The sequence below is a fragment of the Salvelinus alpinus genome, chromosome 18 (genome assembly GCF_045679555.1).
Source record: "Salvelinus alpinus chromosome 18, SLU_Salpinus.1, whole genome shotgun sequence".
Classification (NCBI taxonomy): domain Eukaryota; kingdom Metazoa; phylum Chordata; class Actinopteri; order Salmoniformes; family Salmonidae; genus Salvelinus; species Salvelinus alpinus.
In genome coordinates, this window is record NC_092103.1 from 43416223 (window position 1) to 43434851 (window position 18629).

General features: G+C 45.4%; 1 protein-coding gene across 1 annotated transcript in view; it reads right to left on the reverse strand.

Moving 5' to 3' along the window:
• cdc42se2 (CDC42 small effector 2) overlaps positions 1-17018 on the reverse strand; it is a 67372-nt gene extending 50354 nt beyond the window's left edge. Inside the window, exon 1 of the mRNA XM_071351400.1 lies at positions 16567-17018. The gene's annotated coding sequence lies outside the window, so the exon portion shown is untranslated. The remainder of the gene's footprint in view (positions 1-16566) is intronic.
• Positions 17019-18629: the final 1611 nt, after the last annotated feature.

Sequence of the window (18629 nt, forward strand, 5' to 3'; positions counted from 1 at the left end):
AAGACCGTATACTACGGGTATGACAAAACATTGATTTTTAGTGCTCTAATTACAATGGTACCCAGTTTATAATAGCTGTAAGGCACCTCGAGGTGGGGTGGGGGGGGGGGGTTGTGGTATATGGCCAACATACCACAGCTAAGGGCTATATCCAGGCACTCAGCGGTGCGTTAAGAACAGTCCTTAGCCGTGGTACACTACATGGCCAAAGTATGTGGAGGTCTGCTCGTCGAACATCTCATTCCAAAATGATATGCGTTAATATGGAGTTGCGTTTCTGCGATAACAGCCTCCACTCTCCTGGGAAGGCTTTCCACTAGAAGTTGGAACATTGTTGAGGGGACTTGCTTCCATTCAGCCACAAGAGCATTAGTGAGGTCAGGCACTGATGTTGGGCGATTAGGCCTGGCTCGCAGTCAGTGTTCCAATTCATCCCAAAGGTGTTCAATGGGGTTGAGGTCAGGCCAGTCAAGTTCTTCCACACTGATCTCGACAAACCATTTCTGTATGGACCGCGCTTTGTGCACGGTCATGCTGAAACAGGAAAAGGCACTCCCAAGACTGTTGCCACAAAGTCAGAAGCACAGAATTGTCTAGAATGTCATTGTATGCTGTAGTGTAAAGACTTTCCTTCACTGGAACTAAGGGCCAAGCCCGAACCATGAGAAACAGCCACGTGTGTATATGCTCCTAAAAACCAATGAGATGGGTAGCCAGGTGCTAAAATAGAACTTGGTTCTATTTGTAACGCTACCCACGTACCATCTCCTCATTGGTTTTTAGGAGCATATACCCAAGTGGGTGATTGAAAGATGACGTGAGGTTCACACTCCAGTCGGTAGTGGTAGTGCATCTTAAAGTTGGTTGCCAACCGCCATATAAAGTCCAACAATGTTTATATCCCAGGACAAATTAGCTAGCAACAGCAAGCTAGCTAGATAAATTGCCATAAATGTTGAATGCTTTTCGACCTGTTCCCAAATTAATATAGTTGGTTCAGAGTTTGCTTTGATATTTCAACCTACGTGTCCTGATCATGTCTGGTGTGGGTGGACAAAAATCAACGTGTGGTCTGGTCAGCATGTTAGGCCTGTGTGCGGCCATGGAAATCCATTTCATGAAGCTCCAGACGAACAGTTCTTGTGCTGACGTTGCTTTCAGAGGACGTTTGGAACTCTGTAGTGACTGTTGCAACCGAGGACAGACGATTTTTACACGCTTCAGCACTCTCCGGTCCCGTTCTGTGAGCTTGTGTGGACTACCACTTTGAGGCTGAGCCGTTGTTGCTCCTAGATGTTTCCACTTCACAATAACAGCACTTACTGTTGACCGGGGCAGGTGTAGCAGGGCTGCAATTTGACATGTTGGAAAGGTAGCATCCTCGGACGATACCACGTTGAAAGTCACTGAGCTCTTCAGTAAGGCCACTCTACTGCCAATATTTGTCTATGGAGATTGTTTGGATGTGCGCTCGATTTTATACACCGGTCAGCATTGGGTGTGGCTGAAATAGCAGAATCCACTAATTTGAAGGGATGTCCAGATACTTTTGGCCATGTAGTGTATATTGGCCATTTACCACACCCCCTCAGACCTTATTGTTGAATTATAATAATAAGGAAGACAAACGATATGGGAGGGGATGACTTGTGTAAAGCATTAGCTCAGAGGTGTGTCCCTGGGCCTGAAGCTCTTGGCAAGCCATTTCAGATGATTCATTTCACACACCCATTCACATCTGAACAAAATAATAATAATATGTGCTCGAAAATGATTGAACTTATTTCGAAATATACAAACAAATAACTAGTATTCTATTTTTTTTGTGAGTTGCAGTTCCACCTGTACATGTGAATGCATCTTTTAAATACCCATAATGCTCCTCTAGGCTACATTACTGCATTCCTAACAGACTCAGACCCCCAATTAGTCCCTTTTCTGACCTGTTTGAGGGGTTAAGACCAGTTCTGTGTGGATTTGTCTGAGAACTTGATACTGGCCGGAAAGGTTGGTTTGGGGTTTACTGCGTCTACCAGCCTAAGCAATGGAAGCAAAGACAATTCAGACATTGACGTGACAAAGGGCGAATGGGTTCTGCAAATCCAAAAAACATACAGGTTACAAATATTTGAGCACATCTCATTTATGACAGAGTACACATCAATTACAAAACAGTCGTACTGCAGTGATTTTTGTAATTGACCCAAGTTTGAGTTTTTTTTTTAATGCATTTTTACACAGTTGAGTGCATACTGCATAAACATATCTTAAGGAATCAGCTTAAAAAAAACAGAGGCTCAGACTGGTCTAGAGAAGCTAATTTACACAGATCTCGCATTACAGATTAGTCTCAGATCCTTATGATCAATACCAATCCAACAATATCAGCTGCATAACAAAGCCGATGACTCCTCCCTATGCATTTGAACTGAATTCAGACAAGCCTCAAAGCTTTCGCCTCAACTGCTGTAGTGTAAATCCAAGGTCGAGACAAAACATCTGCTAATTGCATCGTGACCTTCAGCGAAAAGGGCAAGTAGGCAGCAATAAAGAGGAAGCCTTAAAATATCAGCCGTCTCCCTCTCTCTCCAGGGTGAAAGCGCTAGATTCCCCAGTGCTAGCTTTCTGATGTCTACTGCGTTAGCTCAGAATTAGCGTTAGCACGGTTTTGCTCAAGGTGGCATTCATGGCTATAGGCATTTCATTGGTCACTGCCAGGCATAGATCCTATAGACCTGTAGTAGACTACTTCCTGTGTCCAGTGTGCATGTCCAGTATAATATAAAAACTGTCCAGGCAGCCCAGATCCAACCACCGACTGACAGGGAGGTGATAAGTAGTATCGGCAACAGATAACCCTTGTGATGACGTAACACGCCAGTGCCTCTGCTGATTACGGTTTACAGCCATGCTGGTGTGTGGAAGGAGACTGGGCTTGACCACTGAGGAGATAACAGAGCCTCTGAAGGGATGTGCTTTGGTTTTGGACGCCACGTGTGATCAAAAGCACTGATACCTGCCACCCAAATTTAGGGCAGGGCAAGTCCACGGTAAACAATTACTCACTTTAAAAATGTATGCAAAAGAAGAAGAAAAAGACTGATTTCAAAGTTTAACAAACCATACAACTATAAGCACAACAACTACTTAACCATTTACACCCCAAAAAAATACAAAAACGAATTTAGTTGTTGAACTTTGCAGATGCAAACCTTGGTTACAGAATTTCCCTCGGGTTTTTATGCAACCACACTTTCCAAAAACTTGAATATCTTCTCCACATTAAGATTTTAACATGTCTGCAGAAAGAATGGTGTGTCAGCTACGACATCTCTTTCACATAGAGTTGATCAGGCTATTGATTGTGGCATATAGTCCCACTCCTCTTCCATGGCGAAGTTGCTGGATATTGGTGGGAACTGGAACACACTGTTGTACACGTCGATCCAGAGCATCCCAAACATGCTAATGGATGACATATCTGATGAGTATGCAGGGAACTGGGACATTTTCAGCTTCCAGGAATTGTGTACAGATCCTTGCAACATGGTGCAATGCATTATCACAAAACTCTTTGGTTGTGTAAACCCAGTTACATCAGATGTCCGGTGGCTGGTCTCAGACATTCCCGCAGGTGAAGAAGCCGGATGTGGATGTTCTGGGCTGGCGTGGTTACACATGGTCTGTGGTTGTGAGGCCAGTTGGACGTACTGCCAAATTCCCTAAAACAACGTTGGAGGCGGCTTATGGTAGAGAAATGATCATTCAATTATTTATCACCAGCTCTGGTGGACATTCCTGCAGTCAAGCATGCCAATTGCATGCTCCCTCAAAACATGAGACATCTGTGCCATTGTCTTGTGACACAACTGCACATTTTAGAGTGGTCTTTTATTGTCCCCAGCACAAGGTGCACCTGTGTAATGATCATGCTGTTTAATCAGATTCTTGATATGCCACAACTGTCACCTGGATGGATTATCTTGAAAAGGAGAAAAGCTCACTAACAGGGACGTAAACAAATTTGTGCACATACAGTGGGGAGAACAAGTATTTGATACACTGCCGATTTTGCAGGTTTTCCTACTTACAAAGCATGTAGAGGTCTGTAATTTTTATCATAGGTACACTTCAACTGTGAGAGACGGAATCTAAAACAAAAATCTAGAAAATCACATTGTATGATTTTTAAGTAATTCATTTGCATTTTATTGCATGACATAAGTATTTGATACATCAGAAAAGCAGAACTTAATATTTGGTACAGAAACCTTTGTTTGCAATTACAGAGATCATACGTTTCCTGTAGTTCTTGACCAGGTTTGCACACACTGCAGCAGGGATTTTGGCCCACTCCTCCATACAGACCTTCTCCAGATCCTTCAGGTTTCGGGGCTGTCGCTGGGCAATACGGACTTTCCCTCCAAAGATTTTCTATTGGGTTCAGGTCTGGAGACTGGCTAGGCCACTCCAGGACCTCGAGATGCTTCTTACGGAGCCACTCCTTAGTTGCCCTGGCTGTGTGTTTTGGGTCGTTGTCATGCTGGAAGACCCAGCCACGACCCATCTTCAATGCTCTTACTGAGGGAAGGAGGTTGCTGGCCAAGATCTTGCGATGCATGGCGCCATCCATCCTCCCCTCAATACAGTGCAGTCGTCCTGTTCCCTTGGCAGAAAAGCATCCCCAAAGAATGATGTTTCCACTTCCATGCTTCACGGTTGGGATGGTGTTCTTGGGGTTGTACTCATCCTTCTTCTTCCTCCAAACACGGCAAGTGGAGTTTAGACCAAAAAGCTCTATTTTTGTCTCATCAGACCACATGACCTTCTCCCATTCCTCCTCTGGATCATCCAGGTCGTCATTGGCAAACTTCAGACGGGCCTGGACATGCGCTGGCTTGAGCAGGGGGACCTTGCGTGCGCTGCAGGATTTTAATCCATGACGGCGTAGTGTGTTACTAATGGTTTTCTTTGAGACTGTGGTCCCAGCTCTCTTCAGGTCATTGACCAGGTCCTGCCGTGTAGTTCTGGGCTGATCCCTCACCTTCCTCATGATCATTGATGCCCCACGAGGTGAGATCTTGCATGGAGCCCCAGACCGAGGGTGATTGACCGTCATCTTGAACTTCTTCCATTTTCTAATAATTGCGCCAACAGTTGTTGCCTTCTCACCAAGCTGCTTGCCTATTGTCCTGTAGCCCATCCCAGCCTTGTGCAGGTCTACAATTTTATCCCTGATGCCATTACACAGCTCTCTGGTCTTGGCCATTGTGGAGAGGTTGGAGTCTGTTTGATTGAGTGTGTGGACAGGTGTCTTTTATACAGGTAACGAATTCAAACAGGTGCAGTTAATACAGGTAATGAGTGGAGAACAGGAGGGCTTCTTAAAGAAAAACTAACAGGTCTGTGAGAGCCGGAATTCTTACTGGTTGGTAGGTGATCAAATACTTATGTCATGCAATAAAATGCAAATTATTTACTTAAAAATCATACAATGTGATTTTCTGGATTTTTGTTTTAGATTCCGTCTCTCACAGTTGAAGTGTACCTATGATAAAAATTACAGACCTCTACATGCTTTGTAAGTAGGAAAACCTGCAAAATCGGCAGTGTATCAAATACTTGTTCTCCCCACTGTAGATAATTTATGGGATATTTTATTTGAGCTCATGAAACATGGGACTTTACATGTTGCATTTATATTTTTGTTCAGTATAAATATAAGTGTTGATATTAGTTGGCAGGGTTCTTCACGTCATTGTGTTATGTATTTCTGAAGCCTTTTAAGACTTTCTGGTGGATGTTTTCTAAGACCCCCTTTTCCACCCGTTTACGCAGATATCAGCCCTCCATACAGACAGCCCATGTGACTAGACATGTCTTGTCACTAAGCAGAGCAGTTGCTATGGATACTGAACTGAGGGCCAAGGCACTTATTTATAAGCGAGAGAAAAACCCGTCATTTATTTGCTCACTCTTTCTGAATGTGCCCAATCATTACTGCACTGGTGCAATTACAAGTCAGGCCCGCACATGAGTTACACTGGTTCATAACCCAAAATGACCTTCTGGATTTCAATCACAATTAGGTAAACTGACAGCAGCGCTCAGGAGTTGGCTAAGGAAACAATTCATTCATGAGCTTTTAAATCTTTCAGGTTCTACACAGATGATGTAAAACTGGCGTTACACAAGGAAGCTCACCCGTTCGAATGCAGACGTTGTACTGTTGGTTGCATGAGCCCCAGTGAATCCAGATGTCACAGAATACGTTCAGACGAGCTTGTTCATAGGCATAACCAGCTATCATAATGCTTTAAAAATGTGGACTTCTTTGGGAATTTCATTTGGAGGGCAGTAGGCCTAAGTTTCAATTTGTGGCAACTGCACAAGGACACCTACTTCAGCCGGCATTGGGTTATATACAGCTTCATTGTTAGGATATGCCCTGCAGCGCTACTGGAAGAATGGAGTCTTCACACGGTTAAAGAGTTTGTTCATCGTTGATGTGGTTACGTCATGCTATAGGTTTGCAACTTCTTCTCTTTGTTAAGTACGGCTTGTTCCCATGATATTACAGACAGCAAATGTAGGACAGGTCTGATTGTGCAAAGCAGGGACGAATACGGAGGGTGTTTTATCATTCCTCAGTCAGACGCCAGCTGTAAGCCATGTAGGGGGGTTGTCAGATAGGGCCCTAAAGTGGTTCAGGGATGACAAAAGGAGACTATCATTTCGCATTGCCTTTACTTGAGAGGTAATTCCTCCATTTCCATTGGGCGTCCCCGAGTGGCGCAGCAGTCTAAGGCACTGCATCTCAGTGCAAGAGGCAGTCCCTGTTTCGAATCCAGGCTGTATCACATCCGACCGTGATTGGGAGTCCCAAAGTGCGGCGCGCAATTGGCCCAGAATCGTCCAGGTTTGGCCGGAGTAGGCCGTCATTGTAAATAAAAAAAATAAATGTCCTGATTTTTTTTAATGGGGGTTGATCAACGACATGACACCCCCTTCCAGGACATAATTTTCCGTTATAGCAGGCATTCTGGGTTTCTCCAAACCCCTGTGGTTCTCTGTTGGTTAAGTGCATGGATCATGAGCAAGCCAGAAGAGTGTTTTGTCTAGATTTGAGGTCACAGCCTCAGTCAGTCAGTCTCAAACCACTTACGTTTCAAGACTCAGCAAGTAAAAGCATCTGGGTGAAAGGCAACAGTGTTAGTAAAACTAGGTTGCATTTTAGGCATAGTCAAACATTTTCCATGTTGTATCTTTTTTTCAGAAGCACTATGTAATAAGTCTTCAGCCAAAGCAGTGGATGTGGGCGAGTAAAGAGTTCCCACCATTGACATGACAAATGTAGGTTTACACCGCTTTTCTCAAAGTACTCTGAGAGGAAAGAAACTACAAGGGAATGTTATTCATTAAAACCACCCCAACCTTTATTCTGACAAAAAAAAATGTCATGAAACTCCAGCAAGAGCAGGCGTCATCATGAGAAATGATAATGGTCCATTGGGGGTAAATGGTTTTTACAAAGCCAAAATAACATTTAATAGATTATGATCACTTTGTTGGGCAAGGTCCAACCGAAATGTGACTTCCGCTTTTAACCCAATCCCTCCTAGAGACACATACATAGACAGGTTTTGGAGAGGGGCAGAGGGCTGCCACATTGGGTGCCCGGGGAGTCGTTGTTGTGGGGAGTTAAGTTCCCTGCTCAAGGACACAATGGCATCGAGAATTTGATACTGGTAGTAGCCCTCCGGTTGCCAGCTCACTGATAGATTCTTCCCGGGACTTGAACTGGCAACCCTCCAGTTGCTGGCTCGCCTCTGACTGCAAGGCTACCTTCATTTATTTATTAATATATTAGCCTACTCATTAAAAGCTAGAATCCTTAATTGAAACAATAACAAAGTGGTCACCCCACCTCTGTTTTTAAAGCTGAGGGATGGGCCTGGAGAAATGTAACCACTCAAAATCCGCTATGGATGCAAGGAATGACCATCCATGATAGACATAACCTGGTTAAAACTGTTTCAGGCTATATGCAGTGTTACATTTACTTTGTTTGGCCTCCCGAGTGGCACAGCAGTCTAAGGCACCGCATCGCAGTGCTTTAAGCATCACTACAGATCCGGGTTCGATACCAGGCTGTCATGCAGCCGGCTGTAACCGGGAGACCCATGAGGCGGCGAACAATTGGCCCAGCGTCATCCGGTTTAGGGGAGGGTTTGGCCAGCCGTGATTTCCTTGTCCCTCTAGCAACTTGTGGCGGGCCGGGCGCCTGCAAGCTGACTTTGGTCGCCAGCTGGACGATGTTGTTTCCTCCGACACATTAGTGCGGCTGGCTTCTGGGTTAAGAGAGCAGTGCGGCTTGGCAGGGTCGTGTTTCGGAGGACGCAAGGCTGAACCTGAACTGAGAACATGAGGTATTTACAAGTTATATTCTTTAAGAATCAAACTGGGTATAGGCTATGTAAAACATTCAAACAGGTCAGGGTGTAAGCATTGCAAAGTGCAGGGCAGCTGCGGGTTATACTGAGGGTAGGCCTACGTGCACCAGGAGTGAGGGTAGGCCTACGTGCACCAGGAGTGAGGGTAGGCCTTTGTGCACCAGGAGTGAGGGTAGGCCTACGTGCACCAGGAGTGAGAGTAGGCCTACGTACACCAGGAGTGAGAGTAGACCTATGTACCCCAGGAGTGAGAGTAGACCCATGTACACCAGGAGTGAGAGTAGGCCTATGTACCCCCGCCCATTGGGATCAACGACCCCTGAGGGATCTGCCACGTACACAACCAACCAATAAATCACTTTAGCCAGATTCCTCTGATTATCTTTAGCAGTGCCAGTGTCTGGCTCAAAAGAACCCCAAAGAAAACAGGGCTGAGGGTCTTCGATAAACACAATGCTTGAAACAAGAGGGGCGGGCAAGGGGTTTGTGTGTGGTGGACCACAGCTGATTGAGAGCTGAGAAACAAGATTCTACAACACTTCATTGCAGAATAAATATGATATGGGGTTGTGGTGTAACAGAACGTAGTTGATCTGTACGGATCACCCCCCACGGTTCGACACGCATGTGAACCACGGATCACTCCCCACGGTTCGACACGCATGTGAACCACGGATCACTCCCCACGGTTCGACACGCATGTGAACCACGGATCACCCCCCCACGGTTCGACACGCATGTGAACCACGGATCACCCCCCACGGTTCGACACGCATGTGAACCACGGATCACTCCCCACGGTTCGACACGCATGTGAACCACGGATCACCCCCCCACGGTTCGACACGCATGTGAACCACGGATCACCCCCCCACGGTTCGACACGCATGTGAACCACGGATCACTCCCCACGGTTCGACACGCATGTGAACCACGGATCACTCCCCACGGTTCGACACGCATGTGAACCACGGATCACCCCCCCACGGTTCGACACGCATGTGAACCACGGATCACCCCCCCACGGTTCGACACGCATGTGAACCACGGATCACCCCCCCACGGTTCGACACGCATGTGAACCACGGATCACCCCCCCACGGTTCGACACGCATGTGAACCAAGGATCACCCCACCACGGTTCGACACGCATGTGAACCACGGATCACCCCCCACGGTTCGACACGCATGTGAACCACGGCTCACCCCCCACGGTTCGACACGCATGTGAACCACGGATCACCCCCCCACGGTTCGACACGCATGTGAACCACGGATCACCCCCCCACGGTTCGACACGCATGTGAACCAAGGATCACCCCCCACGGTTCGACACGCATGTGAACCAAGGATCAACCCCCACGGTTCGACACGCATGTGAACCACGGATCACCTCACCACGGTTCGACACGCATGTGAACCACGGATCACCCCACCACGGTTCGACACGCATGTGAACCACGGATCACCTCACCACGGTTCGACACGCATGTGAACCAAGGATCACCCCCCACGGTTCGACACGCATGTGAACCACGGATCACCACGCATGTGAACCACGGATCACCTCACCACGGTTCGACACGCATGTGAACCACGGATCACCCCCCCACGGTTCGACACGCATGTGAACCACGGATCACCCCCCCACGGTTCGACACGCATGTGAACCACGGATCACCCCCCCACGGTTCGACACGCATGTGAACCACGGATCACCCCCCACGGTTCGACACGCATGTGAACCACGGATCACCCCCCACGGTTCGACACGCATGTGAACCACGGATCACCCCCCACGGTTCGACACGCATGTGAACCACGGATCACCCCCCACGGTTCGACACGCATGTGAACCACGGATCACCCCCCACGGTTCGACACGCATGTGAACCACGGATCACCCCCCACGGTTCGACACGCATGTGAACCACGGATCACCCCCCACGGTTCGACACGCATGTGAACCACGGATCACCCCCCACGGTTCGACACGCATGTGAACCACGGATCACCCCCCACGGTTCGACACGCATGTGAACCACGGATCACCCCCACGGTTCGACACGCATGTGAACCACGGATCACCCCCCACGGTTCGACACGCATGTGAACCACGGATCAATTGCAAATTTTTACCATCATAGTGTGAAATGCAGTGTTACTGCCGCTGTTACTTTATAAAGTAATAATTCCCTAAATCTCGATGAAAAACTGCAGTGAATAGATAACGACAAGGTTGATTTACTCTGAAGGTTGATTTGATTCTTTTTTTAAAAGCAGTTGTGTGTACTATTCACGTGAACAGGGCATGTTGAATCCCAATGAATCAATCTTGGATGCTCGCGTTGCAAAAAGCAAAGAAGAAAAAAGAGCAGTGACAGCCATGGCTAGCGGAGGAGCTGAAGAACTGGAAAAGCCTCCCGCTTCATTTAAGTCTCATGTATGGGAGCATTTTGGCTTCCCTGTCAAATATGATGACAGAAGAAGGGTGGGGGACAGCACCACTACGGTGTGTAGGCATTGAGCCACAGAAATCCGTATGATCATGGAAATACATAGAGCGTGGCCACACATTTAAAGCGTCATCACCCTGGTGTGTCAGTGACGGGAGCCAACTCAGCCAAGAGACAACTTCTCACCGCGGCATCTAAGCCCTTTGCTGCAGAATCAGACCGGGCTTAAGTCATCACCAAATCTATTGGGATGTTTATCGCTGCAGACATAGGCCATACTCTGTTGTGGAAAACAAAGGGTTTAAAAATATGGTGAAAGTGCATGAGCCACGCTAGGAAATCCCCTCGCGCCCCACTTCAGTATGAAGATCGATCCAGATCTTTATGAACAGGAAAATATCAAAATTGTCGACGAATTATCCAAGGCATCCTCTGTTGCCCTCACCACAGACGGCTGGACCTCCAGGGTAACAGAAAGCTACGTGACTGTGACTGTTCACTACACCACAGAGGAGTGGACCTCCAGGGTAACAGAAAGCTACGTGACTGACTGCTCACTACACCACAGAGGAGTGGACCTCCATGGTAACAGAAAGCTACGTGACTGACTGCTCACTACACCACAGAGGAGTGGGTCTCCAGGGTAACAGAAAGCTACATGACTGCTCACACCACAGGGGAGTGGACCTCCATGGTAACAGAAAGCTACGTGACTGACTGCTCACTACACCACAGGGGAGTGGACCTCCATGGTAACAGAAAGCTACGTGACTGACTGCTCAATACACCACAGAGGAGTGGACCTCCATGGTAACAGAAAGCTATGTGACTGACTGCTCACTACACCACAGAGGAGTGGACCTCCAGGGTAACAGAAAGCTACGTGACTGACTGCTCACTACACCACAGAGGAGTGGACCTCCAGGGTAACAGAAAGCTACGTGACTGACTGCTCACTACACCACAGGGGAGTGGGTCTCCAGGGTAACAGAAAGCTACGTGACTGACTGCTCACTACACCACAGAGGAGTGGGAGATGTGAAGTCCGGTGCTACAGACACGCCCCCTCAGTCACACAGGCACAAATCTGCCACAGGTACTGCTAGGAGCGGTGCGGGAGTGGAAGCTAGAGAGGCCCAATAGCAATAGCCCAACCACCACAGATAATGCCAAGAACCAAGTAAATGCAGTGAGAGGCTGGACTGGGGCCACAGATAGCTTGCTTTGCACTTGTGATCAATTTAGCATCCTAAAGGGGAATCTCAGTGAATCAGATGGACCGCCTCCTTGGGAGGATCAGGAAGGTGGTTTCCTTTTTCCACCGGAGCACAACAGCCACTCATGTGCTTAAGACCAAGCAGGAAGTGTTTGTGTCCATGATCCTACCTCTGAAAACAAGGATTCTACAATCCATGGCCCCAAGTGAGGAAGACAGCACCCTCACTAGAGATGTCAAGGCTGCCATTAGAGAGGACCTGAACCCCAGATACCCCCCTAATGTACAGGACTACCTTCATAGAGCTACTGCACTGGATCCAAGGTTCGAGTCCCTGTCTGTTCAAGTCCCCGTCTCACCTAGACCCCGTCTCACCTAGACCCTGCCCTATACCGGAGGACATACAGTGATCTCACCACTGAGATTGTGGCCACTGAAGAGGTAAAAAGAAATGCATGTGCGAGCAAGGAGGCCTACAAACCTGACTCAGTTACACCAGCTCTGTCAGGAGGAATGGGCCAAAATTCACCCAACTCATTGTGGGAAGCTTGTGGAAGGCTACCCGAAACGTTTGACCCAAGTTCAACAATTTAAAGGCAATGCTAACAAATACTAATTGAGTGTATGTAAACTTCTGACCCACTGGGAATGTGATGAAATAAATAAAAGCTGAAATAAATCATTCTCTCTACTATTATTCTGACATTTCACATTCTTAAAATAAAGTGGTGGCCCTAACTGACCTAAGACAGGGAATGTTTACTAGGATTAAATGTAAGGAATTGTGAAAAACGAAGTTCAAATGTATTTGTCGGAAGTTTACGTACACCTTAGTCTTCAACTGTGTGTGTGCGATATATATATAATATATATATATATATATATAAAGCTACGTGACTGTTCACTACACCACAGAGGAGTGGGCCTCCAGGATAACAGAATATATATACACACACACAGTACCAGTCTAAAGTGGAGTTAATTTGTGGAATTTCTTTCCTTCTTAATGCGTTTGAGTCAATCAGTTGTGTTGTGACAAGGTAGGGGTGGTATACAGAAGATAGCCCTATTTGGTAAAAGACCAAGTCCAAATTATGGCAAGAACAGCTCAAATAAGCAAAGAGAAACAGTCCATCAATACTTTAAGACATGAGGGTCAGTCAATGCGGAAAATTTTAAGAACTTTTAAAGTTTCTTCAATTGCAGTCGTAAAAACCATCAAGCGCTGTGATGAAACTGGTTCTCATGAGGACCGCCACAGGAATAGAAGACCCAGAGTTACTTCTGATGCAGAGGATAAGTTCATTAGAGTTAACTGTACCTCAGATTGCAGCACAAATAAATGCTTCAGAGTTCAAGTAACAGACACATTTCAACATCAACTATTCAGAGGAGACTGTGTGAAACAGGCCTTCATGGTCAAATTGCTGCAAAGAAACCACTACTAAAGGACACCAATAAGAAGAGACTGCTTGGGTCAAGAAACACGAGCAATGGACATTAGACCGGAAGAAATTTGTCCTTTGGTCTGATGAGTCCAAATTTGAGATTTTTGGTTCCAACCGCCATGTCTTTGTGAGACACAGAGTAGGTGAACGAATGATCTCCACATGTGTGGTTCGCACCATGAAGCATGGAGGAGGTGGTGTGATGGTGCTTTGCTGGTGACACTGATTTATTTAGAATTCAAGGCACACAATCGCTGCAGAATGCTGGTTACGCCATCCCATCTGGTTTGCGCTTAGTGGGACTAGCATTTGTTTTCAACAGGACAATGACACAACACACCTCCAGGCTGTGTAAAGGCTATTTGACCAAGAAGGAGAGTGATGGAGTGCTGCATCAGATGACCTGGCCTCAACAATCACCCGATCTCAACCCAATTGAGATGGTTTGGGATTCATTTTTCTTATTTAACCTATATTTAACTAGGCAAGTCAGTTAAGAACAAATTATTATTTACAATGACAGCCTAGGAACAGTGGGTTAACTGCCTTGTTCAGGGGCAGAACGACAGATTTTTACCTTGCCAGCTCGAGGATTCAATCTAGCAACATTTCGGTTACTGGCTCAACGCTCTAACCACGAGGCTACCTGCCGCCCCATGAGTTGGACCGCAGATTGAAGGAAAAGCAGCCAACAAGTGCTCAGTATATTTGGGAACTCCTTCAAGACTGTTAGAAAAGTATCCCAGGTGAAGCTGGTTGAGAGAATGACAAGAGTGTGCAAGGCTGTCATCAAGGCAAAGGGTGGCTATTTTAAATAATCTCAAATATATGTTGCTTTGTTTAACACTTTTTTGGTTAATACATGATTCCATGTGTTATTTCATAGTTTTAACGTCTTCACTATTGTTCTACAATGTAGAAAAAAGTACAAATTAAGAAAGACCCTTGAATGAGTAGTTGTGTCCAAACTTTTGACTGGTACTGTATATGCAGAAATTATAAAATGGACCCATTAGGACTATATATTTTTATAATAGAAATTGCCAATGAACAATCACCAAAATAAAAGTTACAGGGAGAATTTAAAATAATAATACTAATTTAGCTGTATTGATTGTTTGAGCAAAAGAACACAGCATTCGCCATAAAATTGGCATTAAAACTGCTCAATTATCTGAGCTCCATGGCAGAATATGTAGAATTGCAGGAAATTGGCTTAAAAATACAAAACATTTCTCTACACCTCCAAGATGGGGGAGCTCTAAAATGCAGGTGCATGATAGGCCGACCGCATCTATTGCCACACCCACCGCCTAAGCCCCTTTCCGATACATAAAAAACCCTGATCTAAATCCCATGTTCTAAATTGTGTGTGTGCCAGTTTTAATTTCCTTCCACCACTAATTTCCACCTAATACCTCAGTGGTGTTTAATGTAGGCAAGTTCTCACAGTATCAGTCAAGCACAATTTGGCAGTTTGTCTTCCCTTTGACTCCCATGTGTAGGCCTACACTAGCCTGTTGTAGGGAGAGGAGCTAAAGTACGATCCAATTATGCCCTACCCTACCAGCATAATTGAAGGTAGAGAGGGATTATAGGCTACGGTTTCTACAGAATGGTTCCATTGTGGTGACTATAAGATGTGCAATGACTCACTGTATTTCTATCACCTAACCACAATCTTGTGTGTCAAATAATTATTTTTTTTGCTTGTGAAATATTTGCATAGATCACAAACTATTATCCCATTATGTAGGCTTACGGTATACGGTATGGTTACAAGATTGGCCATCATCATCCTTGGAACAGGTGGAATCACAGAATCCACACCAGCATTCTGAATTTTCAGTTTGTTGATATTGAAAACGGATTGCATCATCCATTAGTTGCAAGCATAAAATCCCATGACACCGACTATTGTTGAGATAAAACAATAGCTAGATTTGATCATACTGCTGTCCCTATGCTATAGCACCATGTAAAATGTATTTAGCCACATGCAGTACCATGCATGTAAATTGGTGTTCAGATTATAGAGCCCCCTGTCAAAATAGCTAGCAGAATGTAATGGGCTAATGTGACGCTCCAATAGCCATTACAGGAAAGGCATTTCTACTTTTTGGCGCAGAACATAATTTTCAACCAGCCTTAACTTGGCGAGACTATCTTTGTTCTCGATTTGGCCAAACATGTATCTTCTAAAATGTCTGTGTCCAGTTGCAGGTGGTTCGTTTGAATTTAGAAAATGTACCGTTATTAAAATGTTTTGCTCCATGAAGTAATCCAACAATGTGTACGCCACCATGTTGTCTACTTCAAATCTTCTCATTGATTGAGACAGGTGGGTCCACCCCAAAGTGCTACACACAGGTCTCGATCATTGAGAGAATATTTGAAATAGACAAGATGGTGGTGTACACATTGTTGGATTACTTTATGGCGCAAAACAATTATTTTAACAAAGGAGTATTTTATAAATTCAAATGAACCACCTGCAACTGGACACATACATTTTAGATTAAACATGTTTGTCCGAATCGAGAATGAAGACAGTAGTATCCCCAAATTAAATGATCTGTGCTACACCAAACAGTACCTATCCTGTAACGGCTAATGGAGCATCACATTAGCCTGTTATAATATGTTAGCTAGATATCATGGTGTACACATTGGAGAGCTAGCTAGCTAGTCTACAACAGATACACAGGAATAAGTAGCTTACTAGTAGGGACGCCAAATTGCAGGTGTTCCCAGAAACTGAACAGCTTGCTCTAGTACTGGTTTACTTTTTGTACGCTTTCAGCATTCAGTGAGTCATTTCCTTGACAGCACGAATTCAGATGAGGAATATATGATTTCAAATAACACTGGGTCATTCAATATGCTTTTCCCTTCCACTCCCAAAACATGAACAATGCTATATTCTTCAGGCATATATCCTAGAACCAACGTTGGATAAGCTTTCATCAAGGTAGAACGAACCGCAATCTTACCAATATCGACCCGTTCAGCTGATGATATCCCAACGCAATCCTCCACCAATGCGGAAAATGGTTGTTTCACCTGTGCAAAGGAACCTCCGCCAGCGTGCAGTGATTTCTCCGCAGAATTAAAACCAGTACCGATGCCTGCCGTTTTCACGGGCGATGTTTTTTTGAAGATTTTAAGTTAGAAACCATGAACGTAACCTTCTTACTACTACTAGCTACACACTATCCGAATTGAATAGGGAGAAATCCGTCGGTGTCAGGCGGGAAAGGGGTGACATAAGAACACTCCCACTGGAAATCTCTAGGAAAAATATCGTACGCTCAAACAGCGCCCCCTCGTGCTACATTGTAGTAGTCAATAGCAGCTCCACTCCTGACAAATTTACAGGCACTGTAGTTCCCAATGCAATACATCAAAGACAGTACAGTATGAAAACTGTTTATCCAGTCCCCGATCACACTAGTAGGCGTTTTCCAGAGCGAAATTGGCTAGCTTAGCTCATGCGTAGAAACACGTCATCGGGTCTAACAAGTCGTCTGTCGACGAACTGCGCATGTGCAGGTCGTCAAATCAAAGGCACTCCTTGGATATAAAGTTGTTTTTTGACGAAAATGAAAACGTCTCAGTTTGTCACTCTTACGAGGTTGGAGTAATAATATATTTATCTGCTTACGACATTGGCTTGAATCTAGGTTGTGTCTTTAGATTTCGAGAAAATAAACAACTAAAGAATACTTTTGCACTTCTCTCATTGACTTCTCAAACCCCAAACGCCGTCCTGGTCTGTTTGGTCTATTTTGCAAGCGTTCCCAGAAGTCAAGCGATGTTGTGCCTCTTGGTTTAGAAACTCTGATTACGTTCTCTGTGTTTTCTTCTTCTTCGAGTTTTAATGGTAGACTACAACCTACTGGTGTGTTGCTGCCACCTACTGTACTGGGTAGTGAAATAAAAATATTCCACTCCTTAGGTCACGTTCAAATCACATCCCTACACAGGCTCAGGAACCTGTGAAGATAAGAGTATTATTCGACAGAATTCCTTGTAATACCTCTGCTGTAAAATCCCCCCCAAAAAACATAGACGCACTCACACCGATGCCTATTTTCTCAGGATTTCTCTGTTTGCGCTGTACAGTTGATAATCAATGCAGTAAACGCTACAAAGTCCACCTTCTTTAACACGCAACATGTCAGGATCCCTCTGTTCGACAAAGAATAATCACTGGTGTCTCCTTGTACTACAATTATGTCTTCAACGTCACTCCTTTCTTCCACTCTTCTCACCCCGCCTCCGGAGAGCAGGCATTCTGGACAGCCCTTAATCTCGTCTCCTTCACCCTAACAGGGCACTTCAGTAATGTTCGCCACCACAATTGTAACATTTAGGCTCAGCCGGCATAGGATACTCCTCCCGTTTACATACACTTGACACATGACCAAATAATTTACATTTATCACACTGCATGGGTTTAGGCATGAAGGCTCTTGCAGGGTATTTCACAAAACCCAAATACTACGTGAGAAGGGAGAAACTCTTCTTCAAAAATCAACAGAATGGATAGAGTGGGTTTCCATCCACTATGCGGGTCAGTCGGTGTGCACCAACCACTTGATCCAATTCTTAATGTATTTCCCTTGCATTTGCTTGTAGCACATAACATTACCCCCTTGATAGGCACACTGCTTTGAAGATCCACACACAACACATTCCAATCCGACATCTTCCTGAGCACGCTCCCTTCTGTTCCACGGATGCACAGAAAACCAAAATAAGACCACTTCTCATTACTCTCGCCGACGCCACCTCATCTTATCCACGATTTTCATAGACTTCAAAACAGATCTCCCAGGTAACTCCATTGATCCAAAACCCTCACTGCGACCCCAAATGAATCAGAACAAGGATCGGATTTACTAGATTCCACTACCACTTTACTTGTCTTGTTTATTTTTGTAATCCAATTCCTCTCACTCTCATCTCCACTCCAAGTGTCATCTGCTTCAAACAGAACATCCACTTCCGCCATCTTCCTACCCTCCTCCACCCGCTTCTGTGTGTTTTAGTA